The sequence below is a fragment of the Eubalaena glacialis genome, chromosome 17 (genome assembly GCF_028564815.1).
Source record: "Eubalaena glacialis isolate mEubGla1 chromosome 17, mEubGla1.1.hap2.+ XY, whole genome shotgun sequence".
Taxonomy (NCBI): domain Eukaryota; kingdom Metazoa; phylum Chordata; class Mammalia; order Artiodactyla; family Balaenidae; genus Eubalaena; species Eubalaena glacialis.
The window spans coordinates 27,456,841-27,484,789 of record NC_083732.1 but is presented as its reverse complement, the minus strand read 5'-3'; positions in this window follow the sequence as shown (position 1 = coordinate 27,484,789).

The window sequence follows — 27,949 nt, the reverse complement described above, 5'->3', positions numbered from 1 at the left end:
ATAATTTTGTAAAAATTATGAAAGTATTTAGGGACACGTCATTATATCATAAATTTGCTATTAAAAAATAGAAAATGAAAGATGAAGAAGAGATAATAGTGGTCATCACTATAAGGATTGTTGTGATGATTCATTTTAAAATTGATTCTCCTTTATACATATCTATCTATCTAATGCATATATATATATATATATATACACACACACACATACTTTTATTATTAAAGAGAAAAAAAATGATGGTAAATTCAAGATGAAACTTGAGATTTGAAGACCACTAATAAGAGTGAGAACACATTACTCTGATCCTAGCTCTCCTGGTGATTCAGGAGATCTTCTAAGAGATCTGTCCAATCATATCTGTAAAAAAATCTGTATCAATAAGTTATCCAATTCATATTTTTCTAAATTATTAGCTATAATAGTTATATCTGCAACAATGCTGTGCATCAGACCAGCTCCAAACTTAGAGGCTTATAAAAAAAAAAAAAAATATGTTCCTCTTTGTGGATCTCTTTTGTGGGTAGGCTTCAACTCTGCTAGACTATTCTGTAACTAGCTGGGTTTACCCCTGGCTGCATGTTGGGTTCTGCTCCACAGCCCCCTCATTTTTTTTAACCAGTCACTACTTGAGACCTATTCTTCTTATGGTGAAAGGCACAAGCGCAAGAGACCTAGCTAAGTCAGGCAAGAATATTTATTGCCTATGTTCATAATATTTCATCTAACACTTCTTTGACCAAAGCAAGTGACACACCGAGATCAACATCACTGGGATGGAGAAATATACCCAAACTTCTGTAGAGATAGGTACTGCTGAGCAATATGGCAAAAGGAATGCGTATATGATTATAAGAGGAAGTAAAGAGTGGTGAACAATAATCCATTCTGCCATATTATTTAGATGAACATTTTCTCTCACTTTGTTACCGTTATTTATTTGTTGACTTCTTCATTCTCAACTCATATGTAATTTATTTTTATTTTATTTTATTGGTTAGCTTTGCAAGGATTTCAATTGATAGTTGTTTAAAATTATTACATATTGTATTATTCATAATAATATTTTCTCATCATGTAAATAAAGTTCTAAATTCAATTTTATTAACTTTCTGTATTTCCACATTTCTTAGAGTTATTATCATTTAGAAATATTATCTAAATTATTCAATTCAATACTTTTTCTATTATTACTTGTTTAATAGTAAAGACATTGAATTTTTTCTATTTATCTTTAATTATATTTTCTAAAAACTGCTTCCCATATTTTTAGTAATTTCTATTGGATAATTTTCTATTGTTTGCAATGTAAGTATGTAGTTCTTCCTCGAGGCAAGATTTATTACTTACTTTAAGATATAATTGAATTTTATTTCCATCTCAAGCCTTCTTTTTGTCACCCTCTATGGTTGAAATGTAATGCAGTCAATTAGGACAAATCTCGTTCAGTTGGAATCTCCCTAATCTTATCCCCTTTTCCTTCACCTGCTTCCAGTTTTCAAAGGCTTATATTATAAGTCACTATAGGGAGGATTGATGGTATAACTGGACTGAATCATTGTCATTTGTTCACATTGGATTAATAAGTGATCATATTCCCATCAGGTTCAGAGATTTTCTACTCTACTGTTCACAAACATTTCTGGGTACAGAGAAATTCTGTAAGACATTCCAAATCCCCAAATCCAAATGTCCCATAGTAATTTCTAATATAAGCTGGAAAGGCTGCTTTTATGTCCTGAAATGCGAGTTTATTTAATTCCCATTTTAAGGTAAATATTTGATTATTTGTTTAACAATTTATTATCTATTATTGTACTTTGGTGAAAACATATGACCTATGCAATCTTTTGTCTAAGAAATTCATGAGAAAATGGTCTTATGAAAATGATATATAGATTATTAAATATCTTATTGCATTTTATAATTAAAGTTGTAATAACAGAATAACTTTAATATTCATAAATCAAATTATATTTAATAATTATATTATAACATTATTGATATTTTAGCATTGTTTTTTCTTTCAAGTACTGAAAAATATCCTCTTCTGTTTTGTTATGATTATATTTTCTTAGGTATTTAGTTTTTCTTGTATGTATTCAGATGAATGTTATTGTGGTTCAAAACAATTTTATCTACATTGCATATTTTCAAACTGGCCTCTCTTCCTTAGGTTGAAGCCAGGGTAAGATTTTATTAGCCTAACTTCATATATTTTAGTGTTAATTGAAAAATTTTACTCTGATGCTTATTTATTTTATTCTATTAACCTTAGCTATTGTTTGTGATATGGATTTTTGCTATAATTTGTATCTCCACATGGAATTGAGTGGAACATTAATAAATGATGCAGTGAATTGCTCAGATACCATTTAAACCTCAAACATCAATATTTGAAAACATACCCTAATGTTTTTATAAAAGTATATATGTGTATATATGTATATACACAAATATATACATATATACACATTTATATACATATATAACATATATTCATATATATATGAAGTGCTCTAATAAATCATAACTTTTATTTTATAGGCTGAATAACTTTTACTTCTCCACATCCACTCTTATTAATTTATGCTTCTTTAGGAAATGAAATCAATTATCTGTTTATTGTTATCTTGATCCTTGCATTTAAACCTTGTTTTTATCCATAATAAAACAGTGTTCCAGAGTTCCATTAATTTGTTATTTTTTACAGTCTTTGAGGTAAAATATTGTGACATTGTAGTTAATAATAAATATATTTAGATTAACTTTTTCTTCCTACATTTTTCTCTTCATTGTTCTTAATACATTTTCCCCTTCAAGGAACTCTAACGGTTTATAGTTTAATAGATCCGATTTGTTTCAGAGATCATGTTGTCTTTCCTTCAATAAAATATATTTATTAAAGCTTACCGGAATAGACAACCTTTTAAAGGTTGATGGCAGCTCATCTTCCACGTTAAGTATAAATAGTCTTAATAAATGGTAAAATTTCTTTTATAATTACAATACCTCATTTTTCACTTAGGCTATTATAATTAACTACAAATAAATAATAAAATTAAAATCCTTAATACAACTTTTCTGATTTTCAATATAGTATTTAATGAACTCAGAAAATAATAAAAGCCAATTTTGACCTCAGTGCCTTTTCCTAAGTGGGAAGCACCTTTTTGTCAATTGTTAATGGAGCTTTTGCTGTTTAAAGTCAGGCTACCTCGTAGTTGCTCATGGATAATTAAAACACACCCACATGCAAACAAAAAGTAAGTTTCAATATTAAGTTGGTGGCCTATGTCTCACTGAAAGCAAAATCACCAAGCCTGCTTAAAGTTTTCAGACTCTAGATGTTCTTCTAATATGCTAAATATGTGTTAACCCAGAGAGCAAAATGTCACTGGAGGGCAAGAAACCATTTTATTCCTCTAAATGGCATTCATGTGGCCTAAAATAGTTAAAACTGATTTTAATGAGCTTAATATAAAGGATGTACATCATAGGAAATCCTAGAATTGGTGAATAAATTTATATGATAGTGTGAGGAAAAGAAATGACTAAAAGAATTGTCCTGGAGTGATGATCTTGGTTACATCTTATATTATTTTCCAATAATTTGTAAGGAATTGCTATCTGGTGCATAAAGAACAGATAGTACATGAATGGAGTAATTAAAAAATTTTTCTCTAATAACTCATGAGAATTTTGTTGAATGACCTGCGCTTTAACTTTCTCTCTGCTCTCTCTGTGCACTTAGGCCGTAGATTACAAACTATGAGACTATTTTTTTCCACTGGATGAATTATATAAAAATAAAAGTTTTAGTCTAGCTCTGCAGTATTATCCTGAGATAGGTGGTTAAACATATATAAACTATAGTCAGAGAAGAGATTATTACACTTTAGCTGTCACCACCACAGACAGTTATTAATAAGCTATATAATACAAAGTATAATCAAATATCATTGATTAGCCTTAAGATTTGTGCTGAGTTTGAGTTGATGTCAAATAGTATGACTAGATATGACTTTTACTGGTTGACTGTTGACTGATCAGAGGGATGGATCTCCAATTACTCCATCTACTTGTTGCAATCAGTGGAGGATCTGACCATCCATTGCTTGACAACTAATATTTGTGACTTTTCAAATAATGGTAATGCCTGAGCTTGCTATTTTGAGGCAGAAAGAAAAGAGATTTATCTCCTCAAATGATAAAGGGAATAATCACTGTTATTTTCTGGAACTCTGAGTCCTCTCGGGCGGTGCCCTGAGAATGGTTGAATGAGGGAGACCAGTAAGGGAGGGCTGTATTATGACAGTAAGGAGACTAGAATTCAAGAATCAGAGTTCCATTCTCAGCAATAAATTCTGTTTTCCATTGGTGATGTAGAAACAGACAGAAGCCAAAGAACAAAAGATCAGAAGGGCTTAGATAAGAAGATTCACGATGACTATGTTCCATCGACATTAGAGATCCTTCCTCCATTTTCCAAGCAGAGATGTAAAGCTCCTAGATCTTTGTGGGTCCCTAGAGAGTGCAAACAGGCTCTACTAATGTCTGAGCTGGATTTTCCTGTTAGTCCAGCAAAATGTGCCTCTGGGTTGAATATAAATTACTTAAACAAAATTAAGAAACTCAGTATTTATTGTACAACTGAATCTGTGGGCTGAGTGATGCCTCATATTTATTTGGATTCTATTGAACTTTAGTCCTTTCAAATATCATTCGGAAAATAACAGGGGCAATTCTGATTCAAAGGCTCAGGGTATGAAAATGAAGAAAACACTATTAGGTAAAGAAGAAGATACAGGGGGCAGTCTATAAAATTTGCATTGTCAGAGGAAAGGGCACCTTCTTGGGTATGGGGAATCTTTCTCCAGGTCCACCACATGCCATGCCCCTTTCAGAGTCAGTCCCATGTAGGCATCTCCACCTCTTTGTCACTTCATCTTCCTTTTTATGTCACCCAAGATAGCTAGATGATTGACACAGTCAGTGGATTCTATTTATATCCTGCACTAAAGGGACATTTCTTTCATAAATGAAAATCTCCAAATATAACTTCATCAATTTGTAATATCTACATATACTATGTGAATGGGACCCATCCTTTTGTTGAAAAATCAGTACAGTAATTCAACTTCTTTCACTTCTCATTAAAAGACCTGGACCATTCAAGGCCACTTTTCACTGAGGCTAGAATGAAACAGTACAGTAGTTCCCCTTTTTCCATGGGGGGATACATTACAAGACCCTCAGTGGATGCCTGAAATCATGGATAGTACTCAACCCTATATATACTATGTTTTTTCTCATACATACATATCTATAATAAAGTTTAATTTATAAATTAGGCACAATAAGAGATTAACAACAGTAATAATGAAATAAAGCAATATCACAACATACTCTAATAAAACTTACGTGAATGTGGTCTCTCTCCCTCTCTCTCTCTCTTTCAAAATATCTTATTGTACAGATTTAATGCCTTTTCCACATTAACTAAGCACTTATGCACTGTGGCCATAACTTTTGCAGTTTGAGTGTGACATCAAAACTAGGACAAATTTCTTTTTCCTTCTTCACAATTTCACTGATAGAAGATTCATTCTTACCTTAGATCTTAGCAATCCCAGCATACAGTTTTTATTTCTTTCCTGATTAAGTCAAGAACTTTCACCTTTTCCCTTTCAGGAGGCACTTTATGGGCTCCTCTTTGGCATATCCAAATTGCCAGCATCACCATTCTTGAGGTTTGAGGCCTTTATTAAGTAAAATAAGGGTTACTTGAACACAAACACAGCTATAATGCAACAGTGAGTCTGATAAGGAAGACGGCTATCAACTGACCAATAGTGGGACTTGCCGTGCAAAGGGATGATTCAAGTCCAGGATGGGATGGAGCAGCATGTCAAGAGATTTCTTCACACTACTCACAATGGCATGCAATTTAAAACGTATGAATTGTTTAATTCTGGAATTTTCCATTTAATATTTCTGGACCATGGCTGATTGTGGGTAACAGAAACCTCAGAAAGTGAAACTGTGGTTGGGGCGGGGGGTACTTTATAAGAGGAAAGATGGAACAAAAATGATAGATTTCCACATGTCTAGTTAGGTTCCTTGTGTGGATGAAGCTTTGGTATAACTTTAGATAACCCTTGAGTTAGGTGTTTTCCTCTATCTTTAAGATTAGGGAATTTTGAGTACTGTCACAATATACTCATAAATACCCGCATTACAAATCACAATGGCACATTTTCAAGGTGACAGAATTTACAAGAAGTAATGTTATTATTCTAAAGAACTCAGTACCTTATACAAATCATCAGTTCAACTGATTTATTATTCAGTATGAGTTAAAATTAGGTGGAAAAAGAAGCAAAGTAAGATTGTTTGCCTGTCCATGATTATATTGTATTTCGTTCATAAATCTGCACATTGTTATAATGCACCCATTTAGATAAATGTTTTTAGTTAAAGAAATTGCTTTTGATCTTATAAACTATATTGCATTTTAGACTTAATTTTAACAAAAATTTCAATGTTATTTTTAAAATGTGCCTCATGATCTATATGGAGGCTTTGTCTTTTTTCAGAATAAGGTCTCTAAAATCAGATTTCCCTGATCAATTTTTACATGTTATGAATTATTCATCATGAATTCATTATGAACCAAATAGGCTGATATTACAGAACTCATAAAACAAGGTAGTAATGTAACACTAAATCAAAGCCAGCTGATTTAAAGGCAGAGCTCTCTTGCTTTCATGTATTTTTTATTCTAGAGATGATGTCAACTGGTGCTACAACATTTGTATCAAATCAAAAAGCAGATATAAATTTACTGTATTATTTTCTATTCTAGTTTATCATACACTCCAAATGTCACACTTCAAAATTCACAGAACACACAGCTATATAGAAGAAATATCAGTAAGGTAGCTCTCTAAGCCTGAAATGTGTTTTAAATAATTTTATCAGTTTTTTGCAATTGGTTGAATTTCTTGTTCTTTTTGTTTCTCATGTGAAAAATGGTACATCAAATGCTCATCTATTTATTGTTTCTATTAGGCAGTGGTCATAGATTTTAATGAACTATAAAGATGTTTGGCAGTAGTAGCATAGAAACAAGTGCTGTTTCCTAGGTTAAAGGTAAGGTGTGCTTCAACCGGCAAAGACACAAGCTTGGGAAAGAGATACACAGAGTGGGACTGGGACTTTGGAAACTCAGTTCTTGCTAAGAGGATGAATTCTAGACAATTATGGACTTCGTTGATAGTGGGGGCAGGCAGGTCCTTGTATAATTTCAGACATGAGGTAACTCTTCAGAGAAAATATTTCATCTACATGAGTATGCATGTAGGCATGGATATTGAAATGTATTCATACTCTATCTCATTCCAAAGTAATTTGGAATTTGAGGTCACTTTAAGAATTCCATGTTATATGAATCTCCAATTGATGAATAGCTAAAAAAATATTGAGTACTTACCAAATGCTAGGCATCATTCTTAATGTGAATTAATTTATTTAATTGTCCCAAAACTCTATGAGGCAAGTGTTGTTTTTAATAAACATTTTATGGGTCTAGAAACTAAGACCTAGAGAATGTATCCAATTCACCCAGTATCACCCAGATAGCATGCTATCAGATGGATACAAAATCAGGCAGCTGGCACCAAAGATTGATAAAAGGGAAAATAAGACTGTAATTACAAACACATATTTTTTTTTCTTACAACTAGAATTTTGACAATAAGTAAGATGCAAAACCCTTGGTAACTCTTATCTTGAAAAGCCGAGTGGACTTTGTGGGAGAGCTGGATCTGAAGTGAGCATAAGTCATGTTTTCTACCCCCCACTTCCCCACCCCACATCCCGGGTGTGCTGGCAGCTATCACCTTGATGGGAGGTGAGGCTGGAGATGGAGGGACTATAGTCAAAGCCTCTTCCTTTGCCCAGTAGCTGACAGGACCCTGTTAGGGGCAGAGGCAGGTCCTAAAGTGCTGGAGCAGAAGCCCTGAGGCTCAGGTCCAAGCTGGTCCATTCCCTCTAAGTGTGTGCTCTCCCCACGCCCAGCATTGGCATCTCTGCCCCAGAGGGGAGCAGTGCTGAAGCAAGAGGGGCTGGGGTGGGTGCCAGGTGCAGGCCAGAGAGCAGAGTGGGGCAGTCCAGGCACACTAGTCAGAGTTCCAGACCACTCCTGATCTGCTGCCTCCAAGAACACAAGCAGTGGCCGTCCCCACCCTAATCAGAGGTAGTGATGAATCCGAGCTGGCTCTGAGTCTCACTGGTCTTCACACCAATCAAAGGGACTCTTATCTTCCTAGTGCTGGTTGACCAATATTGGTTGACACATTTGTCCTTTCATTAACAGTAGCTGAGATTAGAGCAATGTTGTTCCCATTACTGAGTATAGGATCCGGCACATGGTGTATTCTTAGCATATATTCCTTTAATTTAATGAAAGGTGGCATCAAGGAGGTTTGAAGCAAACTGTAGAGATGCACCTATGACATTCCAGCTCAGGAACACAACTCCCGGTTTTGAACGGAATAGTAGAGACAAAGTAGGGCAGACCCTGTAGGGGAAGGACACAAATATAAGTCACAACATATAATATAGGGGTTTGTGTACAGAGAGAATGTAGAAGTCCTAGATCTAAGTAAGTTTGATTAGCTGCTGAGTCATGTGATACAGGACCGGAACTCTTTAGAACGCATTTACAAAAGGGCAGTATTGATTTCAAAATTCCAGTGGGCTGAGTCAGCAGAAAGAAGGGAAGCAGCCTGAGACATAAAAGACAGTTAAGGAGGGAACCAGGCAGTTTACTACATGTAGCTGCTTTTGAGCAATATAGTTAGAGATAGAGATTAAATGCTAGTACTTCAAGAGAAACAGATTTCTTCAGTTTGGGAATAATCCTATCTTTCCCTATATTATGTAAAGGGTCTTTTTTTAAAAAAAATAAGAGTAACAGAATTTAAGCTTTAGGTTATGCAATATTTTTTTTTCCCCTGCAATATAAATATTTAATTCAAAGGGAATCAACAGTAATACACCATAAATTCTTATTTTGACACTCTCCAAAGCAATCACATGGAATAAACACTGTTTGTGACAAATTACAGAAAGCTTGATCACTAAGAACCAGAGAGAAATACTATTGCATACTGTAATGCACACTATACCCATAAAAATCTTCGCAGTCTCTATTGTAATATTGTACAGTGCAATTGCTGCGTGACAAACTAATGTAGCATAGAAGCAAAAGTGAAAACAAATAAACTAAAGAAAGAAAGCCACAAGACCAAGTCTAAAATGGATAAAGAGTTAATAGTTCAAACTAACCAAATTTATATCCACTGGGTTTGTGAAAATAAATATTCTTACATTTTGCAGTGTATGATTTAACATCTACTTGACACAAACCAAGGTTGAAATTAGTAGTAGAGATTTAAAAAATGGAAAAGTTTTGTTCCTACAGTAACATATTTAGTTAAACACCCTAAAGGAAAAAAAAAGAAAACCCTAAATATGAGGATATGTGATAAAACATAATTTACAAATTAAAAGAGTATGCAGTTATGCAACCTGAAGTCACGCAGTGTTTCCTTTAAAAAATATTAAAACCAAACTGGTAAAAATGGTTTTAAAGTGGGTAGGCAATAAGGTTTTGAAAAACAGCTTTGATGAGATGAGGCTTTAGACTGGACCTGAGGCAAAGCAGAATAAACTAATGAACCGAAGCATTAAAGTAATTATTTATTGTTGGTTATTTTCAAAACTAAAATCATTTTTAATTCCTGTAAATTACTGACTCATATATTCATTGAGACTTTTAGTGATGTCTTTTGTAAGTTTCTCTTTTACAGGTGAAGTATAGAAGATGTGTATATTTGCACACAACACAAGTGCTGACATTTTCCTAGTGCACACATTTGAAGCTCTTCAATAACGGAATGCAATAAAAGCATGGGTACCATAACATAAGTGTCTGCTCTGGGTGTCAGTAAGTCACCCCACTTCCAATCTTCCTCCCACTTCCATCTAGAATAACTGAGGCAATTCAAGAAGTAGATATTTGACACGACACAGATTTCAAGGTTGTGAAAAGGGCTATTTTTGATGCAGTCAAATCTAAAAAGTATTAACCATGTAGCAGACCTTCCCCCCTCACTATCATTATTAAGCTTCTTCAACTAGATTGAAATAAACAACATATTGTTCTTTATTTTTGACATTATCAATGTGTGTGTGTATCTATATATACATATATATGCATATATATATATATATATATATATATTCCTCTTTTAACTTCTCTTCATCTTCTTCCAACCCATTAAAAAATCATACCATGGCAAGCTGTCATACCCTTATTATTTTGAATATGTTAATAAAGCATCATTTTTATTATCTTATGTATGTTTGTATACGTTTAAATTATCTACTTTTTGATTAATGAGCTGCACTAATGATCAGGGAATGGCAGAAAGATTGCAATTTGGAGTGCACCTATCTATGAGATCTGTGTGAATAAACACCATTTTCTTAATCATTGAACTGAATGACATTCATTTGCTGCAAGGGACAGTTGTTTCCCCATGTCCCTATTCAGCTTTTAAATCAATAGATAAGTTTACTTGTCTGTGATATGTGGTTGGTAATGGTGATGGATGATACTAGTGACAATTTGAGGATTTTTTTATTCAGTCTCTAAAAACCTCATAGTGAACAGAAACTTTTTAAAACAACACTTATAACTTAAAGGATGATTCTGTGTGAAATGACAGAGTGCAACAAGGGCCATTTGACATTTTATTCAGCAAAGCTTACACTCTTAAAATAAAGTTTAATCCATCTTAAAAATTGAGGCATAAATAACTGATTAGATCAATGAGCAACACTTTGAAAGTTTTGATAAACCAAAGCAAATCCTCCTCTCTCTGAGGGACTAATATAATAGATTGATAGAGTTTGCATCAAAATAAGTATGGGAAGTGTTTAATTCCATCTGATAAATGCTGAGGCAAATTAGAATTGATTAGAAGATAGACAACATATTATAGACACACTTTGTCTTCTCGTTTAGTCTCAAACTTAAATTCTTTTTATTACTCTATTAGAACTTAATTTCTATACAGTTATTGTTTCGAAGAAATAGTCTTGGAGATCTACACTACAAGGTCTAGATTTAGTACTTGATATATTAACCTATTTATATTTTTTCTTTTTTCTTGAAGTTTAGGAACACAAATTACATTAGTGAATATATTTCAAACTCAAGGGAGTTTAACGTTACTTCACAAAGGACGGGGAGAGGAAAAGAGTATTATGGAGCTATACTTTCTTTTTCTGATAAACGTTGAAATAACTTTGAAAACCCAAATGATAAATTCTCAAAAGAAATTTATTATCATAGTAGTAAATGGTATTAATATATTCATTTTTCAAATTCACATTAACACAATTTTCAGTCCTTCCATTATAAGCTCAAGAGCCATTTCTACTACTTTATGTACTTGACAGATACATGTATCCCACAATACAAAGCACTGTTTCCCAACTGTGCATACTAGATGTAGGGCTCAATTGTAAAATAGGTTTTAAGAATGCTGGTTGTCAGTCCTGTAGAAGTTCGTAGAAAGTTTAATATGCTAATTTACACTGTAAACCTCAAAAAATTAAAAAAAGCTTTCAATATATCATGACATTTATTTGACAAGTCATTTCACTGAATATTGCTGTGTGAATGAACTTGAGGAAGTGATAGAACCTCAATACAGTGTAATAAATATAAAGCTGTTATTTCTAATTTTAAATACTTCCTAATTTTACTTTTAATTTTGTGTATCACTTTATATATTATTAAAAATATGGAAAAGTATTTGGAAAAAAATTTCACATCATACCAGTTAGAAAATACCAATAAACTTTGGTTCTATTCTTGTCTATATAGACCCAATTCACACCCACAAACACAATTAAATATTAATGTAATATATATGTTTATATAAATATAAACAAATATATAATAAATATTTATTTACATATATATGTATGTACAGTAGTCTTATAACCTACCTTCTTTTTTTAAAATTAATTAATTAATTTATTTTTGGCTGTGTTGTGTCTTCGTTGCTGCATGCGGGCTTTCTCTAGTTGTGGCGAGCAGGGACTACTCTTCATTGTGGTGTGCAGGCTTCTTATTGTGGTGGCTTCTCTTTTTGCAGAGCACTGGCTCTAAGCACGTGGGCTTCAGTAGTTGCAGCATGCAGGCTCAATAGTTGTGGCTCGTGGGCTCTAGAGCACAGGCTCAGTAGTTGTGGCACACTGGCTTAGTTGCTCCGCTGCATGTGGGATCTTCCCAGACCAGGGCCCGAACCTGTGTCCTGTGCATTGGCAGGTGGAGTCTTAACCACTGAGCCACCAGGGAAGTCCCTAACCTACCTTCTTAATTTAACATAATTTTGTGAGAATTTCTTGAGTGATGAACCACTCAAGAAAGTATCTGTTGTATAACATATACAATGAAATAATAAATATTAAAATAATAAATAAAATTCATCAGACAAGGTTTAACAAAAGTAATTCAATGAGCAAACTATCAATACCAGTCAGAGTAATATCAATACTAAAAATTTCATTTATAATAGTTTTAAATTAGATATAATCCAAATGTCCATTAGCTTTTGAAAGGATAAACATATTGTGATACATATGTAGGATGAAATACCACTCAGAAGCAGAAAAATGAACTTCTTATTCAGGTAATAACATGGGCAAATATCAAGACATTATGCCAACTAAAAGAAGCAACCACAAAAAATAGCATACTATATGATTCTACTTATACCAAATTCCTGGAGAGATAAAATTATTGTGACAAAAAGCAATTCAGTGTTTGCGAGGCTTGAGGGGAAGGGAATGACTGTAAAAAGTCAATTCTTCTTTATGGGAGGTGATATAAATATTCTGTAACATTCACATGATTGTGTACGGTTGTCAAAAGTCATCAACTTGTTTACTTCAAACTGGTGAATTTAATTTTATGTAAATTTACCTCAATAATGATGGTGCTTTTATTTTTTTAAAATTACCTTTTTCATGTAACATCCCTTACCAGCCCATGTCCTATTTCCTCTACTCCTGTTGTAACACACTCATAGTTCTGTTAGGGTTTTTATATTTGCTTTAGTCTTTAAAAAAAATGCTTATTAGCCCTCACTAGGTTGTCCTTTTAAAGAAAGAAATATATTACATCTACCTTTTTATGTCTATGTCTAGAAAGATTCCTGGCAATATAACATTTCATAGAATAAATAATTCAGAGAGTAAAGTCTCTGATGGCATATAACTTATACTTATTGAAATGACTGAAATTTCAGAAAAGTATTAGAGAACACATAAGACATTGCTGGCAATATGGGTCACACTAGTTAGGTGTATGGTCAAGCACTTATAATAAATAATTTTGAAAGCCCATTTTGAAAATTTGTTACATTAATACAATTTTTAAGTATAGTCTAAATTGTGAGTATATATGACTGAGGAAAATTGCACAAAACTCTTGTAACTCCTTGCGAAATATCCTAGAACTTCTATAGCAACAAGACATAACAGTTTATTAAATTGTTTTAAAAATTACCTTAAAAAATAAAAGTAACTGTTTATGCAATGATATCAACTGCTTGATGTATCTAAACATTTTTATCTTCAGGCCCAAAATAAAATCTTGTTAAATCCCAGGGTAAATATCTGCCTTTAGTTTGTTCCTGTTGCAGAGTGAAGGGTAATTATTTTTCTGCTGTCTCACACATATGAATGCCAATTCAATATGGATTATACGTGCTTAGTTTTGATCAAGGGAAACCTTGAAAACTTACTCTGCTTTATCAGAAGAATAACATCTATAGTCAATAAGTACGGTAATGACTATTTTTTTGTGAGCACAATATAAACCATTATAACTATGTTAATGATGTATAATTCTATATGATGATTTCAATAAACATGTATATTTACATGCATATTTGTATTATGTATATATGTATGCATATTTATCATAATTACAACTAATTTAATTTGAACTTATTAGACATGTTCAATATGCCAGATGTGCTGTGTTTTTTTAAAGGTATAGCAAGGCAGTATTTTTAAATAACATGTAAATTGTTTTCCACTCTGGGTAATTTTTTCATCATTTTCAGTAACTTTTCCTGGTGAGATAACGCCATTGGGCTGAGGTTTATTCTCATGGGGATTGGACAGTTGAATGGTATTTAAAATAAAAATTTCTTTCTTTAGTTTTGGTTTTCACATATAATTTTTATCTTAGTAAAATAATAGTTTTGAAATTTCAGGAGAGAAAGAAATGTTTTCTTGGAATTCCTCAAATTCAAAATTTAAGTATTATAAACCAGAACATGAAAGAAGAATGAATGTATAAACTATAACATTGAAGAGCTAAGTAATATGACACAGAAGATATTTTTGCTTCCTTGGAAAGGTTCTGGGGAAAAGATCTAAGGGAATAAGAAACAGAACAAAAGTCACACTCTTGGGTTTTGCTGTCCATCAGGTTAAGGGTTAAGAGCGGATGGTAGAAATATCCAGGTAGATTTATGGGATTAGGTGGTGAATTTCAGTGTCTTGAAAGCTTGCAAGATTTCCACAAAATATTCACAGTTTTGTCTTAAATCTAATATGACATTTATGATAGAGCATCAATGGCTATGGAAGGTACTAAACAGATGGGCCTGGGTAAATCTTATTAGGTTACACATTCTCAGTGTAGACAAAACAATAGCATGTTGTCCCAGGGATCCTAAGGAGAGAGACTTATTGTATCAGAAATGTCATAGATTTGGAAGGAGATGTCTGCAGGATACAGGAATCACCCAGCTGGAGTCAATGGCAAGTGTATGGTAATTAGAAATGTCTGGGCCCAAATGCAAACTATCTGGTAGCATGTAAAGTGTAAGATACCCAGTGACCTGCTGGTCAAAGCTCTACCAGAGTGGAGAACAACAAAAACAGAAAAACAGAAAACAAACAAGCAAACAAATGAAAAACAAATCCCCAAACCAACAAAAACCTATAGGAGTCAAAGGATATAGGCAAGTAGAATTAAACACTTCAACCAGAGCTCAGGGGGAATGAATACCACTCAGCCAAGACCCACTTGGAAATGGAAGCCTCTTCCCTGTGCTGCCATCAAAGAAAAAGAGACAGGACAGACTTCTGGAAAGGAGGAAGCCTCCAAAGAAAACTTTGTTTTAAACCACAAATATCTTTAATTGAAAAGAACAAATATTCCTGCCATTAGTGAAAATCAAAGTCAAAGATAAAGAGAGTTACAGGAAATAAGGTTTTCCTTCATCTGATTTTTGAATATATGTCTATTAAATAGAATCCTTACAATAATCTTATAAAGGGAATGGCATTATTCCTCTTAAAAAACCAAAAATAAGCTCAGACAAGTTGATTGACTTTTCCTAATGTGATGAGATTTCTGGTGATACACTAACAATGAATTTTCTGAAAAAGAAATAAAGAAATCTATCCCATTTACAATAGCATCAAAAACAATAAAACACTTAGGAATAAATTTAACTAAGGAGGTGAAAGATCTCTACTCTGAAAGTCACAAGATGCTGATGAAAGATATCAAAGATGCAAGTAAACAGAAAAGTATTCTGTGTTTATGGATTGGAAGAATTAATATTGTTAAAATGTCAATATTACCAAAAGCAATCTTTAACTTCAATTCAATCCCTATCAAGATTCCAATGGTATTGTTAACAAAAGTAGAAGCACTCCTAAAATTTATATGAACCACAAAAACCTGGAAATGCCAAATATATTCTCAATAAAGTTTTTTGTATGAATGAATGAACCATCAATTGATTCATTTTTAGGTATTTCTGTTTTTAAAATATTTGTAAATGTTTTTAAAAATTTTTAAATATTTTTCTATAAACACGATTTTCTTTTAAGCCCATATTTATTTTTCTATTGTTGTATATGTAATTTAATACCTGACTTGAGAATAAAAAAGATATATAGGGTAAGGTACGTGGCCTTGGAAAAATAATAGATATCCAAATTTTCATTATAATCCCCTTATGTCTTCTTCTACTTTTCCTGCTGTACCCGTTCAGATTTTATTTTGACCTCACTTTCTCACATGACTCCTTGAAGGATGCCAAAAATTGGGGAGGATATATATGTAGGTTAACAAATATAATTTTAAAAGTCAAGTATAAACAAAGTTCTATTGGTCTTTTTTCCTCTTAACATCTAAGTAAGTTTATCTATGTATTTATCTATCACAAAAGCATTGATCAGGATTTAGTTAATGGAATAAACATTGATTACACTCATACTGCTTGAATAAACTCTGATCAGTGCTGGGATATAAGGGTGAAATTCATGGTACTTAACTGAAAGATTTTTGTAATCACATAGATGATATAGTTGAGTGTGTCAGTTATGGTGCCAAGAGGAAAAAAGCACACTCAAATGGAATAACTGAGGAAAGACTAATGAAGCTTTTTCAAAAAGCTGTGGGCAGTTTTAAAAGGAAACAAGAATGAGTGGCTTACAATGGTAGGAAGGCTGCCAAATCGAGCACTGGAGGCACAGATGGACTGAACAGTCACAGAAATCTAGAGAGAAGTCTAGAGGGACAGAGCCAATGCTTACAACAGAGAAACCTAGAAACTGCAAATCTGTGACCCATCACATAGGGATCCTAAGAGAAAATATCATAACATGTCTCCCGTTCAAATTTCTGTTTTCCTGTGAGCCTTCAATAGCTGAACAAAATTGGAAGATGGAGATGAAGGGAGCTCTAGTAATCCAGCTTGTAGAGGTGAACTCCTCTAGGTATGGAACAGAATGCTGGAGCTTGAAGAACCAATTTTGAAGGACATGTGGACGATATCCAAAGATTCAAGGAAACAAAACATTTTAAATACTATGTTATGGATTATATAATAGAGCTACAGAAAGATGGAGATAGGATTCAAAAGATGGTGTATCAATTTTTATAATGAGATTCAGGGCAAATTTTATACATAAAGTGATACATCGATGGCTTCATGGTTGAAGGATGTTGGGGATGAGTTCTGGACAAGGTAAATGGAAGAGTCACTGAAATTATAAAAGGGAATAAAATTGCTCAAAGATACTACAATGATTATGATAAGAAGATGTGTGGGGCAAGACGAAGGAACGGTGGTCAGGGAGAGAAATGCGTTCAGCAGAAGAAAGAGATAAAATAATAAATAAATAAATATATAAAGCAATGGGAAGTAAAGAACCAGTGAGGTGCTGCATGTATAGGGTGTCTTCAATGAAATGATTTTGGTGGTTTGTGGAGGTATCACACAGTGTGAAGGAAGTGGTGATGCTAGAGCGTCAGAGACATGAAAGGAAGGAAAACTAATAAACTAATAAACTAATAAACTAATAAACTAATAAAGAAAAAAATTAGAGATTAACAAAAGATCAAAAAGTTTGGTCATTCAATATGTCAATAAAATAATAAATGTTAGAAAAATAATAAAACAAATTATTTTTAGATAATGTGACTATGTACATAAGTAATCCAAAATAATCTATATAAAAATTATAATTTAAAAGAAAATTTAGCAAGCTGATGGAAACAAGGTGATTTCCAGAAACATGTCATATTTCTATGCACAACAATAAACAAATTGAAAGAGGAACTTTAAAATAACACTATTTAAAGAGCATACAAATCACTATATTAAAAAAAATCTAACAAAATACATGCAAATCCTCTACCTGGTGAACTATGATCATTATTGAAACAGTAAAGATTTTCCTAAATTAACAAAGTGATATACCATGTCGATGGAATGAGAAACCCATTATTATAATGATGCTAGTTATCTACAAGTAGAATCAGTGCAATTTCAGTAAAGAACACAGAACTTTTATTGTGGAAATTCACGGGCTAAGCCTAAAACTGACTGAAAAAATACAAAACGCCAGGATTCACCAAAATAATTTTGAATAAAAGAAAGAAAGAGAACTTATAGTGTATCAATATCCATTTTAAATTTACAATAAATAAGACAGGGTGGTATAGATGTAAATAAAGAGTTTAAAAACAGAGCTATACAAGAGGGAGGGGATATGGGAATATGCATATACATATAGTTGATTCATTTTGTTGTACAGCAGAAACTAACACAACACTGTAAAGCAATTATATTCCAATAAAGATATTAAAAAAAATAGAGCTATACAAAAATAATCACAGAAATTATGAAAAGCATAAACATTTCAATAAATGATGCTGGGTCAATTAAATATCTATATGAGGTCACATAAAAAAGTATATCATGATCCTTCTAACAACACACATACAAATTAATTCCACATGAGTATATAAGACTCTAAGGAGGGGACTTCCCTGGTGGGCCAGTGGCTAAGACTGTGCTTCCAATGCAGGGAGTGAGAGTTTGATCCCTAGTAGTCAAATAACTAAGATCCCATAGGCTGTGCAGTGTGGCTATTAAAAAAAAAAAAAAAAAAAGGAATTCACAAAATGTTTTTTAAATAAATATCTGGATTTTAAAAAGAGATGCAAGGTCTGTATTCAAAATGAATTATATATCCAAATAATAGGAAAATAAAATTAACAATATTTTATTTAAAATAGGAAAAAACAAAATAATTACAGACAAATGCAGCACAAGATATAGAAAACCTCTACTTTGAAAAACTGTAAAATATCTCTGAGAGAAATTAAAGAAGATATCAATAAATAGAGGGCAATATATAGTTCTCAGATTGGAATAATCAATATTATTAGGTGGGAGGATTGGTTCAAGATGGTGGAGTAGAAGGAAGTGCTCTCACTCCCTCTTGCGAGAGCACGGGAATCACAACTAACTGCTGAACAATCATCAACAGGAAGAAACTGGAACTCACCAAAAAAGATACCCCACATCCAAAAACAAAGGAGAAGCCACAAGAAGATAGTAGGAGGGGGACAATCACAATAAAATAAAATCCCATAACTTCTGGGTAGGTGACTCACAAATTGGAGGACACTTATACCACAGAACTCCATCCCCTGGAGTGAAGATTCTGAAGCCCATGTCAGGCTTCCCAACCTGGGAGTCCAGCAACGGGAAGAGGAATTCTTAGAGAATCATACTTTGAAGGCTAGAGAGATTTGATTGCAGGACTTTGACAGGACTGGGGGAAACAGAGACTCCACTCTTGGAGGGCACACACAAAGTAGTGTGTGCATCGGGACCCAGGGGGAAGGAGTAGTGACCCCGTAGGAGACTGAACCAGACCTACCTGCTAGTGTTGGAGGGTCTCCTGCAGAGGTAGGGAGTGGCTGTGGCTCACCACTGGGACAAGGACACTGGCAGCAGAAGTTCTGGGAAGTACTCCTTGGCCTGAGCTCTCCCAGAGTCTGCCATTAGCCCCACCAAAGAGCCTGGGTAAGCTGCAGTGTTGGGTCGCCTCAAGCCAAACAACCAACAGGGAGGGAACCCAGCCCCACCCATCAGCAGACAAGCAGATTAAAGTATGACTGAGCTCTGCCCACCAGAGCAACACCCAGCTCTACCCACGACCAATCCCTCCCATCAGGAAACTTGCACAAGCCTCTTAGATAGCCTCATCCACCAGAGGGGAGACAGCAGAAGCAAGAAGAACTACAATCCTGCAGCCTGTGGAACAAAAACCACATTCACAGAAAGATAGACAAAATGAAAAGGCAGAGGGCTATGTACCAGATGAAGGAATAAGATAAAACCCCAGAAAAACAACTAAATGAAGTGGAGATAGGCAACCTTCCAGAAAAAGAATTCAGAATAATGATGGTGAAGATGATCCAGGACCTCGGAAAAAGAATGGAGGCAAAGATCAAGAAGATGCAAGAAATGTTTAACAAAGACCTAGAAAAATTAAAGAACAAACAGAGATGAACATTACAATGACTGAACTGAAAAATACACTAGAAGGATTCAATAGCAGAATAGCTGAGGCAGAAAAACGGATAAGTGACTTGGAAGACAGAATGGTGGAATTCACTATCCCCTTCTAAGAGGGAAGTTTATAGCTATACAAGCCTACCTCAAGAACTAACAAACATCTCAAATAAACCATGCAACCTTACAAGGAACTAGAGAAAGAAGAATAAACAAAACGCCAAGTTAATAGAAGGAAAGAAATCATAAAGATCAGAGCAGAAATAAATGAAATAGAAACAAAGAACACAATAGCAAAAATTAATAAAACTAAAAGCTGGTTCTTTGAGAAGATAAACAAAACTGATAAGCCATTAGCCAGACTCATCAAGAAAAAGAAGGAGAGGACTCAAATCAATAAAATTAGAAATGAAAAAGGAGAAGTTACAACAGACACCGTAGAAATACAAAGCATCCTAAAAGACTACTACAAGCAAATCTATGCCAATAAAATGGACAATCTGGAAGAAATGGACAAATTCGTAGAAAGGTATAACCTTCCAAGACTGAACCAGGAAGAAATAGAAAATATGAACAGACCAATCACAAGTAATGAAATTGGAACTCTGATTAAAAATTTTCCAACAAACAAAAGTCCAGGACCAGATGGCTTCACAGGTGAATTCTATCAAACATTTAGAGAACAGCTAACACCCATCCTTCTCAAACTCTTCCAAAAAATTGCAGAGGAAGGAACACTCCCAAACTCATTCTATGAGGCCACCATCACCCTGATATCAAAACCAGACAAAGATACTACAGAAAAAGAAAATTACAGACCAATATCACTGATGAATATAGATGCAAAAATCCTCAACAAAATACCAGCAAATAGAATCCAACAACACATTAAAAGGATCATACACCATGATCAAATGGGATTTATGCCAGGGATGCAAGGATTCTTCAATATACGCAAATCAATCAATGTGATACACCATATTCACAAATTGAAGAACAAAACCCATATGATCATCTCAATAGATGCAGAAAAAGCTTTTGACAAAATTCAACACATATTTATGATAAAAACTCTACAGAAAGTGGGCATAGAGGGAACCTAACTCAACATAATAAAGGCCATATACGACAAAGCCACAGCAAACATCATCCTCAATGGTGAAAGCATTTCCTCTAATATCAGGAACAAGACAAGGATGTCCACTCTTACCACTATTATTCAACATAGTTTTGGAAGTCCTAGCCATGGTAATCAGAGAAGAAAAAGCAATAAAAGGAATACAAATTGGAAAAGAAGAAGTAAAACTGTCACTGTTTCAGATGACATGATACCATACATAGAGAATCCTAAGATGCCACCAGAAAACTACTAGAGCTAATCAATGAATTTGGTAAAATTACAGGTTATGAAATTAATGCACAAAAATCTCTTGCATTCCTATACACTAATGATGAAAAATCGGATAGAGAAATGAAGGAAACACTCCCATTTACTACTGCAACAAAAAGAGTGAAATAGCTAGGAATAAACCTACCTAGGGAGACAAAAGACCTGTATGCAGAAAACTATAAGACACTGATGAAAGAAATTAAAGATTATACCAACAGATGGAGAGATATACCATGTTCTTGGATTGAAAGAATCAATACTGTGAATATGGCTATACTACCCAAAGCAATCTACAGATTCAATGCAGTCCCAATCAAATTACCAATGACATTTTTCACAAAACTAGAACAAAAAATTGTACAATTTGTATGGAAACACAAAAGACCCCAAATAGGCAAATTGGTCTTGAGTGAAAAAAAACAGAGCTGGAAGAATCAGACTCCCTGACTTCAGACTTTACTACAAAGCTACAGTAATCAAGACAATGTGGTACTGGCACAAAAACAGAAATATAGATCAATGGAACAGGATAGAAAGCCCAGAAATAAACCCACACACCTATGGTCAACTAATCTATGACAAAGGAGGCAAGGATACACAGTGGAGAAAAGACAGAATGTTAAGTAAGTGGTGCTGGGAAAACTGGACAGCTACATGTAAAAGAATGAAATTAGAACACTCCCTAACACCATACACAAAAATAAACTGAAAATGGATTAGAGACCTAAATGTAAGACTGGACACTATAAAACTCTTAGAGAAAAACATAGGAAGAACACTCTTTGACATAAATCACAGCAAGATCTTTTTTTGATCCACCTCCTAGAGTAATGGAAATAAAAACAAAAATAAACAAATGGGACCTAATGAAACTTAAAAGCTTTTGCACAGCCAAGGAAACTACAAACAAGATGAAAAGACCACCCTCAGAATGAGAGAAAATATTTGCAAATGAATCAATGCACAAAGGATTAATCTCCAAAATATATAAACAGTTCATGCAGCTCAATATTAAAAAAATAAACAACCCAATCCAAAAATGGGCAGAAGACCTAAAGAGACATTTCTCCAAAGAAGACATACAGATGGCCAAGAAGCACATGAAAATCTGCTCAACATCACTAATTATTAGAGCAATGCAAACCAAAACCACAATGAGGTATCACCTCACACCAGTTAGAATGGGCATCATCAGAAAATCTACAAACAACAAATGCTGGAGAGGGTGTAGAGAAAAGGGAACCCTCTTGCACTGTTGGTGGGAATGTATATTGATACATCCCTTATGGAGAACAGTATGGAGTTTCCTTTAAAAAGTAAAAATAGAATTACCATATAACCCAGCAATCCCCCTACTAGGCATATACTCAGAGAAAACCATAATTCAAAAGGACACATGCACCCCAATGTTTGTTGCACCACTGTTTACAATAGCCAGGACATGGAAGCTACCTAAATGCCCATCAACAGACGAATGGATAAAGAAGATGTGGTACATATATACAATGGAATATTACTCAGCCATAAATAAGAATGAAATTGAGTCATTTGTAGAGACGTGGCTGGATCTAGAGACTGTCATACAGAGTGAAGTATGTCAGAAAGAGAAAAACAAATATCGTATATTAATGCATATATGTGGAACCTAGAAAAATGGTACAGATGAACTGGTTTGCAGGGCAGAAATTGAGACACAGATGTACAGAACAAATGTATGGACACCAAGGGAGGAAAGTGGCTGTTTGGGGTGGTGGTGTGATGAATTGGGAGATTGGGATTCACATATATACACTAATATGTATAAAATGGATTACAAATAAGAACCTGCTGTTTAAAAAAATAAATAAAATTACAAAAAATTATTAGATACTTTCTTTTTGTTAAATCGATCTATATATTCACTTCATCCGAATCAGTATTGCAACAATTGTTTTTGGTAGAAATTGACAAACTTTTCCTAAAATTTATATATGCCTTTGGAATGGCCAAAAAATCTCTTAGAAAAATTTGGAGGACTTAAACTACATTATTTCCATACTTGCTAAAAAGCTACATTAAGGAAGACAATGTTGTAGTGTCTTAACACTACATTTACCAAAAAAGTGAACAGAAAGTGTCAAGAAATATACCATACTTGTATGGTTAATTGATTAAATATTGTATCAAGTTAATTAAAGGAGAAAAAGAAGCACTTCAACAGGCGATAATAAAATAATTGTTGATCCATTTTGAAAATAATGAATTTATATTTCCATCTCATACCAGACACAAAATTAATCTGATTTAGCTTGACCACTACTTTACCCCATGCAGAAAAATTAATTGGAATTGTACTAGAAACTTAAAAGTAAAAATTAAACATATAAAGTTATCTATAAGAAACAAATAGAAGACTATCTTCAGAGACTTGGTTAGGCAAAGGTTTCTTAGCGTTTGAAGCAAATATCCTTAAACATAAAATTAAAAAATTTAAAAATGAGATTTATCAGAATTAAAATTTTATGCTTGTGAAAATACACTATTAAAGAAAGCAAGAATTTCACCTGCAGACTGGGAGAAAGAAATTGAAATACATATATCGGATATAGTATTCATTCAGAATAAAGAACTTTAACAAATAAAGATAAAGAACTTTAACAAATAAATAACAAAAGGAAAAACAACCTAAGCAAAAATACAGAAGACTTCAACACACACTCCCAAAAGGAGAAACACAAATTGCCAAAAACACCTGGAAAGATATTCAGAATGCTTAGATATAAAGGAAATGTAAAGTATCATCACAATGAGATAGACTTCTGACCTAATAGAATGGCTTAAAAAAATTAAAACAACATATCTTTGGAAATCCGAACACACATATTGCTCATGAGAGAGTAAAATTGTACAACCATTTTGGAAACTATTTGGAAATTTCCGATAAAGTGAATCATGTATTTACCCTATGACCTACCAAATCCAAAACTAGATATTAATCCAAGTGAAATGGAAACATATTTCCATAAAACCACTTGAACATGAATGCTTAAGATAAGTTTTATATATTAGTCAAAAACTAGAAACAACCCAATTTTCTATGAATAGGAGAATGAAAAAAAAACTTTTGTTACAACCATACCCTAAAATATTACTCAGCAATAAAAAGAATGAATTGCTAAAACATATAATAACATAAGTGAATGTAATAATCTTGTGTTTAGCAAGAAAAGACAGATATCAAAGAGTAGATACTGTATGATTCCATTTATATAAAGTTCAAGAACAGAAAAAATAATCCATGTGTCTATAAATCAGAATGGTGTTTGTCTCTGGAGAGAAGGTATTGGAAGGGGAAATCAGTGAACTTTCTGGAGAGATGGAAATATTCCATACATTGATAAACTATTTTGTCAAAACTTATCTAATTGTACACTTAACTATGTATCTCACTGTGTGTAAATTTTACCTCAATTTTAAAAAGAGGAGCTTTTTACTTAAAAAGAAATGAGTCATTTCCAAATGTATTTTGTAGATTTTAATGTGAAAGTTGAAATAATAAATCATCCAAAGAAAGATTATAAACCTTGACATAGCCAAGGTGTTATAATAAGGATATAAAAAGCACTAACTTTAAAAGGAAAAATATGATAAGTTATATAACTGTAGCTTTAAGAGTGTCACTCCATTAAGGATACTATTAAGAGATGAAAAATCAACTCGTAATAGGATACATAATTCATATGTCTGAGAAATGAGTTACATTTTGAATGTATAAAGATGTGTTAGATCAATTTTTAAAAACAGTAACCAATTAGGAGGAAAAACTTAAAAATAAGATATCCAGACTTCCAATAAACCATGAACATGTCCACACCATTAGTCATTAAGGAAAATACATGCCACATCCCTAGTGAAATACCATCACATAACCTCAAAAATAGCTAACATTAAAAAGAGAAAATTGACAAGGTTACTGAATAATTATAACTATTGTTGGGAATATAAATTGACAGTATTAAGTAACATACATATATCTTATGATATAGCAAATCATATACATGTTGATATATCAATAGGAAATACGTATTTAGATATGTATATACATACAGAGAGAGAAACATTTAGCTACAGCTAGCTATTATGTCTTGGTGTTCTTAATTATTTAAATTATTTACCTTTCTATATGTTCTGATTCTGCTTCAACAAGATTTCTCATAATAGAGAGGAAACTACGATTTGGGAATTTGTTTTATTCATCTGTTGTGATTGAGATCTGCTGCCACCTGTCATTCATTCAACAAATTCTTCTTTATTTTTTCATTTTTAAAATTGAAATATGTTAAACATATAATATTGTGTAAATTTAAGGGAAATGACATGTTAATTTGATACATTATATGTTGTAATGTGATTGCCATTGTAGTGATAATTAGCACCTCCATCATGTTACATAATGATCCTTTATTTTAATTGTCAGAATCATTGTTATAGTCTCTTAGTAACTTTGATAATTATACTACAACATTGTTGTCTATATTCACTATACCGTACATTATATCTCTAGGGCTATTTACTATGCATTGCAAGTTTGTACCCTTAAACAACATTTGTCTTATCCCCCAACAACCCCATCCCTTGTCAATCATCATTTTACTTTCTGTTTTTATGAGTTTGATACTTTTAGATTCCACATGTAAGTGATACAATACATACTTGTCTTTCTCTGCCTGACTCATCTCATTTAGCATAATAAGTTCAAGGTCCATCCATGTTGTCGCAAATGGTAGCATTATTCCCAGTAGCCAAGATATGGAAACAACCTAATTGCCCATCAGCAGATGAAAGGATAAAGTAGATGTGATATACGTATATATATACATATATATGTGTATATATATATATGTGTGTATATATATATATATATTCACACACAATGGAATACTATTCAGCCATGAGAAGGAACATGACCTGCCATTTGTGACAACATGTGTGGGCCTTGAACATACTACACTGAGTTAAGTCAATAAATTTTAATGGACCACTGTTGATGGGATAGACTCTGTTCTAACTCCTGATAAATATTCATCCCAAAGTGAAATCCATTCTGGAACATTCACACTATCCACTGACTGAATCTTCAGTAGAGAATAATATGTTGAAAAGGTAAAAATCACCCATGTAAGCAGAATTTATTTTAGCTTTCTTCGTAACAAAATGGGTCATTTGATACAGTGTACACTTGTCATATCTTTCCTTAAATTCATTGTTTACATTGATCAATATTAATGCTCTTTCCATGATTAAAATAATGTAAAGTTACAGACCCATAATGACTTAAAATTTGACACTCATATATCAAAGTTCTGCTTTGCATTATCAGTCCCGTATTAGAGATTAGTGAAGTGCCTTGTCTTAATTACTAAAGACATGGATCTTCAACTCACAGTGTTCTGATTCAAATCCCAATGAATACAAAGATGGTATCAGTAATAATAGGTAGATCACCAGTCTCTTCATTCTTTACTCCATTGTGAATCCTATTCAATGATACCCTTTTATTATACTCTCTTAAAAATCAAATTACTTATTTAATATAAGATAAACAATGGAGGCCTACTTGGAAAACAAAAACATTCTTTTTCTTTCACTGTAGTAAGAACACAAAGTGAGATCTACTCTCTTAGCGAATTTTTAAGTGCACAATACAGTACAACAGATCTCTAGAACTTATTCATCTTGTATAACTGAAGAGGGGATTTGCTCTTTGAAACTACATTTTTAAGACCTTCATTAATTATAATATTTGAGTAACTAAATGCCTTTGACATCATCTTTGAATATACTGTCAATAACTGTGCCTGGTATTCTCACCATTACATCATCACTATCCCCTGGAACAGGTGAATTTATCTTTCAATTCATTTTGTGAAAAAGGTGCGTAAATTGGTTCCACAATTCTCATATTTTATTCAACAATAAGTATTTGGTGAATACTACTATAATTTGGGCACCATGTACCTGCATGTGCTTTAAGATAAAAAATAAATTTAGCCTGCCCTCACAGAGTTTACATTCTCCCTGATTTCTTTCCCATAATCTCCCATCCTTTAAGTAAAGGGATGGCTGAGAAATTTACCAATGCAGTCAAACCATGATTTGTTAGCAGTTTTAAACGAGTGAGAGGAATCACATTTCCTTTAGGCTATGTGCAGTACTCAGTCATTTTCATGGTAATTGCCTGGAGACAAATTTGTTACGATCATTTCAACAACTCTCAGCATAAAATATGAGGGTGGGAATGAGAGATCTGAGAATATCTTTCTTGTATTCATTTACTAGGAATGAGAAAAGAGTATGAGAAAGTGGCATTGATATTTCTTCCCTGAAATTTACCATTTTCATACAGAAACTTTGACAGGTATGTGTCTGATTATCCATTTTATTGCACTTTTGATTTTAATTTCAGGTGCTGTGTTATTCAAATTCTTCTTTTGCTGACATCTCCATGTCCCCTTTTAGAACACTTTTTTCTTTAATATTTTGGTAGGGATTCTTTTCAATGTAGTTGCATCTATTGAGCTACATGTAA